Below are 7,130 nucleotides of genomic sequence, written 5' to 3' on the forward strand. Positions count from 1 at the left end.
CAAGGTACAAAAATTTCTTATCCTTTCTCATTTCGTTCCTCCTGCTTTTGAACTTTGTATGATTGCCAAGTCTGCAACAGCTATAAAAGTCTCAGAAATTTCTCTTAATATTTTTTAAAAAAGTTACAGAATAAATTATACATATTATAGCACTTAATTAAAAAAACTTGGATTAGTATGGGTAACTTTTATATTTGTGAATTATTAATGTACCCTCTTTCCACTTGATTCTGTCCATCACTAATTAGTTGTTTCTAAAGCAGTAGACTTTGGCCAGAGACATTGGACATTTCGATAAAAATTCTGTTTTACACTGGCTTTCTTCATTTATGTGTTTTTGTTCTTTCACAAAAACACTTCTTACTTCACCGAATTCCGAGTTATTTCAATGGTGTTGTTACAAGGTGATATGATAGAAAGTATTTCAATGACATTTTTGGTGTATTTCATATTCTGAGAAGTTTTACTAGATTTAATTTTTTCAAGTATCACAATTATGTAGGCCCGTAACCTAGCTATTCTGTTAAAATTTGAATTTTTTATGGTGCCTATATACCCTTCCTCGAACTATCCAAAAGCCTTTTTTTTATTGGAAGAAACATCAATGATTCTTTATATTGTTTTAAATGCCCATTTTTCTGAGAAACACACATTTTATTCTAAATCAGACTTTCTAAATGGAGGAAGTAACATTTACTTCAAAATGGTTAAATATGATGTTCCTTTCTGATGTGAACATGCCTCAAAATTCACCTGTATTAAGATATGGATGAAGTTCAGGCGATATTTAGAACTCTTAAGACTTCTAAGTAACTGTATTCTATAATAACCATTCAGCCATAGCTGACACAATGTTGAAAATAAAAGAAAGGCCACTTTCATGCCATTCTGTATATTGAAATAATTCATTATTGAGTTATATTTGTTCTTAGCCATATTTTAGAGTTACTAAACCTTTTTTTCAATCTTTAAAAACCACACTCATCTTAAAAATCTAGTCTAAAAACATAACATTTTTCTCATTTCATTAAAATTTGAAAGGAAAAAATCTTTTTCCCCATTACCCTTCCCTTAAAACCGCCACTGGTGCGAAGAAGCATTGCTTGGGACAAATTAATCCTGATAATGATTATTGGACCAAAAAAAATAATTTGAAAGAAATTTGTAGAAAAAAAAGAAATTTGAAAATTAAAGCAAAGCCGCCTGAAAAGTGCCTCTTGTTCTTTTTATTCCAATTATTACTTTGTTCCTGTGTACTCACAATATGGTGAGAAGTTATTTTTCGGTCTACAATTACCCAGAAGAGAGTTCTTCTGAATTTAGAAATATTGGTCGTTGATCTTCACTGTGCTGCAACGACCAATCACAGATTTATCTGAATAAAATACTGTATTTTATGATGATATATGAGTGATTCCATACCAACTCAACCAATGGAGGTTGCATGACCGACTCGGATTTTCTTTAAATTTGGTACACAGATTGATGATATAGAGGCATGAAAAAGTCCAAATTTTTAGGTTCCTGCTCCTCTTATTTTTTGAGATACGGGTCCTCGAAGTTTGTCCACCTGCTCAAAATGCCAAGAAAGTGATGTCATTTAATTTTTTTTTCTTAAAAATTCTACTCATGCAATATAGAAGTGTTTGGTATCTATGAAAATTAGTCACTCCAGGCTTTCAGGAAAAAAATATTACAATGTTTAAAACGAAAACGTTTAAGGTACAGTACTCTTAGAAGTTACTACCACAAAAATTTGATTTTGCTGATTTCGCTGAAATTGAGACATTGATTCCAAAAAAAAGGGAAACAAAACCAATGGTTTGCTCACTTTCTTGCAGTGTACTGGTGTTCCCTATAAATAACTACACAATAAATTATTTGGGTTTCACACTCCTTCTTGGAAATATTTAAGCTGAAAGACAACCCATAAGTCAAAAAAAACGCAATTTTGGCCATTTTGGCAGCGGTTTTTCTCCTAAAGGGAGAGCACTAGGAACTTATTTCTTTTTTTTTTAAGTAAGCTACTGATATGTTAGCTATTCACAGGAAAAGAGTTTACTTTTGGTTATTTGCATCAAGAGATATCCCGCTGATAGCATATGCATGTTTTCCTCGTAATACCATATGCTTGTGTTCGTCCCCTCAGACTTTACAATAATAAAAAAGAAAAATAATGCATTTATTAATAGTACTATATCTGGAAAAATTCAAAAAAAGTAATATATTACTGCATTAAAAAATATATTAGAAAGTATTATAATATTTTTTTAAAATATAATAATTATAAAGTACTAAATAATTTAAAAAAAAATCAGTTTAAAAAAGGGAATTATAAATATTAATCTCACAAGCAGTATAAGTTGAATTTAGCATAATATTGAAAATTGATACATACATAATTTTATTTAGCTGCAAGCTGAAGTTCCTGTATTTTTTTCTTCCCTAGAGCAGATACTTTAATCTGATTAAATATGTTTGCAGCCACAACAGATACCAAAAGCAGATTTACTAATCGGAATAAATTTATGGTATTCTCTTGTAGCCTCAATTGTAGCGGCTAAAGCTACTTTTTCAGAAAGCACAAAAAGGATTTAGAAATAAAGAAAAATTTCAGACTCTTAAGCCTTATGGTTTTAGAAGGAAATATGCTACAATAAAGCATGATCTACTTTTGTTAAATTTTAAATATCACTTTATTTAAAATGTTCATTGTTCAGTTCCTGTAGCGGCTTAAAAATTACCACTTCAACAGTGCTTTACGCATTTGGTATAGTTTATTAGAAGCAGCTGTTAGATACAACTGAGTGAGCAGTTTTAGGAAGGGTTCTTAATCTTCATTCGGGATTGATAAATGGACAAAGACTATCCTAGCTGGGCCCAGAGCCTGTTGCTTGTCGCCACTTTTGTATTTTAATAAAATATATTATTGTTAAGGCAATTTTAAAATGATCAAATTTTTCTTCGCACCTGAAGAACATCTAGCAACAGGGTTCATACGGGTCATGGAAATTCTGGAAAGTCATGGAAAAAAAATAAACTAATTTCAGACCTGGAAAAGTCATGGAAAATGAATATTTTTGTTAAAAGTCATGGAAATTTTTTTAAGGTCATGGAAAAATGTCCTGGGCAAAGAGAAAGTAACAGTAGCTTAAAGAGCATTAGAAATCTTGAATGGTTTAACAGCATTGCATATAAAAGCTGTTAAAACTTAAAAATTGAATGATCCCAAAAACAAATCTGAATTTTGAAATCCCATTGCATACACTCTACTGTAGCATCCGCCCTTCTTCTTTTGCAATGTGATTATAGTGCTTAGACATCACTAGTTTTGATCTAATGATTATTTTCAACATTTATTATATTTTATATTCTGTAGTAGCGAACTTACACGTGCTTGATTTTGCCACGCCACTCAACAAACGGGATTCAGTTGCATCCGAGAACGTTTCAATCACTCGTAAAAACTTTATTATTAAATTTATCAGTGTTTATCTTAGTTTGTTGTAGGTTTTAGGAAATAACAAACTTTAATGAGGCGATACAATATAGAAATAGGAGAACTGTAATACTCTAAAAAAGTAGTGCCCAACATACGGCTCGCGAAACTGATCCATGCGGCCAAATGTTACGTTCAATGTCGGGAATCTAACACTATGTTCTGAAATTTCTAAACGTATTAATTTATATGCATTTGAAAATGCATAAATTAGTAAACTAGTGCATTTGAATCGGAAGATTTATTTAATACTGAATGATTTTTTTGTAAATATCTGTTTTGGAAACATGAATTTACTGAAGAATGGCTTTACTTTAAAGAACCAAAATACTGACAGGTTATATGCATAATTAGATGCATGTTGACACTAAGAAGCAACTTTTAAAGCAAATTTATTGATATTTAGGAATGACTCATTCAACCTTTGTCCCATTCTTTATCATTCTGCCCTTTTATGAAAAGAAAAATAGACATTTAAGAATTATTATATTGCATTCACTGCATTTTTACTTTACTTAAATTTAAATAAATTTCACGTAGAAGTTTGATATCGGCAAGTTTGATATTAAATAGTACTATTCTTTTTGTGTAACAAGGTCAGGAAAATTTTTATTAAGTCATGAAAAAGTCTTGGAAAAGTCATGGAATTTTTTCATCTAAAAAGAGTATGAACCCTGTAGCAAACACGAGAATTGCTTTCTGAAAGACTAGCTTTTGCCACAACAATTGAGGCTACAAGAGAATACCATACATTTATTCCGATTAGTGAATCTAAGCTTTCGGTATCTATTGTGTCTGCAAACATATCTAATCAGATTAAAGTATCTGCTGTAGGGAAGGAAAAAAAAATACAGGAACTTATGCTTGCAGCTAAATAAAACTATGTATGTACCAATTTTCAATATTATGCTAAATTCAACTTATACTGCTTGTGAAATTAATATTTATAATTCCTTTTTTTTAAACTGATTTTTTAAAAAATTATTTGGTACTTTATAATTATGAATGCAAATTGCTCAGTTTTGGATAAAAAAGTCTATTTTCTGTTTTCATCAAATGCCTAATATTAATATAAAATACAGAATTTTTTTTTAAATGCAGTAATATGTTACTTTTTTTGAATTTTTCCAGATATAGTACAATTAATAAATGCGTTATTTTTCTTTTTTATTATTGTAAAGTCTGAGGGGACGAACACAAGCATATGGTATTACGAGGAAAACATGCATATGCTATCAGCGGGATATCTCTTTATGCAAATAATAACCAAAAGTAAACTCTTTCCTGTGAATAGCTAACATATCAGAAGCTTACTTAAAAAAAGAAATAAGTTCCTAGTGCTCTCCCTTTAGAAGAAAAACGGCTGCCAAAATGGTCAAAATTGCGTTTTTTTGATTTATGGGTTGTCTTTCAGCTTAAATTTTCCCAAGAAGGAGTGTGAAACCCAAATAATTTATTGTGTAGTTATTTATAGGGAACACCAGTAGACTACCAGAAAGTGAGCAAACCATTGGTTTTGTTTCCCTTTTTATGGAATCAATGTCTCAATTTCAGCGAAATCGATAAAATTAAATTTTTGTGGTAGTAACTTCTATGAGTACTGTACCTTAACCGTTTTCATTTTAAACATTGTAATATTTTTTTCCTGAATGCCTGGAGTGACTAATTTTCATAGATACCAACCACTTCTATATTGAATGAGTAGAATTTTTAAGAAAAAAAAATTAAATGACATCACTTTCTGGGCACTTTGAGCGAGTGGACAAACTTCGAGAACCCGTATCTCAAAAAATAAGTGGAGCAGGAACCTAAAAATTTGGACTTTTTCATGCCTCTATATCATCAATATGTGTACTATATTTAAAGAAAATCCGAGCGGTCATGCAACCAACTTTTTTTATTTTGGTTGAGTTGGTATGGAATCACTCATATCTGTTTTAGTTCTCAAATTTAAAATGTAGTTTTTATGAAACTGCATTTTAAATTTTTGAGTTCTAAAATATTTTTTCTTTTTAGGTTTTAGCCCTCAACATGAACAACAATATGAGTTATGGCTATTCATCTCCATCCTCATTTTCCTCATTTTCGTCACCTTATTCTTCAACCCCTAGCATAAGAATGCCACCACGACCTAGGTTTGCATACTCTGGCCCCTCGTCATATCCTCGTCCAAGGTCTTCCGCAAGCAAACCAAATCCAGACTCCCTTAGTGACAGCATGGTTAACAACTATGGTGGCTCCACAAATCGCATGGATAGCTCATTTGATAGCAGAAATAGTTTTTCTAACACTACTCTCGCATCAAATGACAATTCTACTTACTTTTCTTGTAATGAATCATTTCTCTCACCTAATCAAGGGAATGAAGACAGTTATGAACCAAATATTTCTTTGCAGTATCCTTCTTTTGAAGGGGACAGTGCTATTATGAGGCCAAAGAATGGCGATTTCCAAGAACCCAAACAATTTCAAAAGTAAGTTGCATCATAGTAACGAAACTGCCATCTTATAGGATTGTTCCATATGGCTTTAGATTTGCAATGTGGGAATGTAGCTACATGTGTGAATGTAAAATGTGCTATGTGGAGAGTATGCAATGTGGGAATTTTGATAATATCCTACGGAAGAATGCTCATTTTGGTACGAGCTTCGAATTTCATGTTAAAAGTTTGTCCAACGTAAAAAACTAATTTCTCTTGCTCTTTAGGCTTTTTTTAAAACTCTTGAAGCAAAAGGAGAGAGGTTATTAGTGTAGCATTAGGTTGGTCCTTAACATGAGGGTTTTAAAAAAGTTTGAATTTTTAACAGAGCACCAAGTGGTTTTGATCTAAACTGTAGGAAAGAATTACTGTAAATTTTAAAGATTTCAAAGACATTTTAAAAGGTTGCTACTACAGCTGGAAACTTTTGAATTCCTGAATAAATAGGATTAATCAAATTTCTGTTAAAATAATATTCATTCAAGTAATTTCATGCAGTATAAAAATAATCAAATCTATGAAGCTAGAAAATAGAAATTAAATGATTAGAGTTGTGAAATAAAATTTCAAGGTATTACCTTTTAGGATAATAAAATGCAAATACACAGAATCTAAATTGCTTCACTAGCAGAACCAAACATTGATTTTGTTCATCAGTTTTCATATGAGGTTTACTATACTCTTTCATCACTGCTAATCTGTGCTTAGCTATATTATTTACAATAAGAGATGCCCCTCCCCCCACACAAAAAAGAAAAACTAAGAAAGCCTTGAAAAAACAACCCTCACTAGGAAAAGTTCAATGCCGCAATTTGAGGACCACGACTTCTCCTCATGGTGAGCATCCCTGTTTAATGAACTAGCAATTGCATTGCCTTGTAAAATTGCCCCTCCCCCCATTCCTTTTTTTTTTTCATTTTTTGTTTAGGTTTTGTTTTAAACTCTGAAGGTATGTTCAAGGTTTTGAATAATTTCACTGTTATTTGATGTTGAATCATAAATACAGTCAATTCGCTATAACTCGGAGTATGATAACTCAAATATTATTATAACATGAAGTTTTTATCAAGTCCCGAACCCTTTGTCTTTAATTCCATGCTAATTATTCTCAATATCTCGAAGTTAACTTCCTTTAACTCGAAGTTTTTTCA

The 7,130-nt window shown here is 31.3% G+C and overlaps 1 long non-coding RNA gene across 1 annotated transcript in view; it reads left to right on the forward strand.

The window, feature by feature from the left end:
• LOC129221331 (uncharacterized) overlaps positions 1-5,949 on the forward strand; it is a 28,883-nt gene extending 22,934 nt beyond the window's left edge. The window contains exon 3 of the long non-coding RNA XR_008580497.1: positions 5,516-5,949. This is a non-coding gene — a long non-coding RNA (uncharacterized LOC129221331). The remainder of the gene's footprint in view (positions 1-5,515) is intronic.
• Positions 5,950-7,130: the final 1,181 nt, after the last annotated feature.

This window comes from Uloborus diversus, chromosome 1 (assembly GCF_026930045.1).
Source record: "Uloborus diversus isolate 005 chromosome 1, Udiv.v.3.1, whole genome shotgun sequence".
Lineage (NCBI taxonomy): Eukaryota > Metazoa > Arthropoda > Arachnida > Araneae > Uloboridae > Uloborus > Uloborus diversus.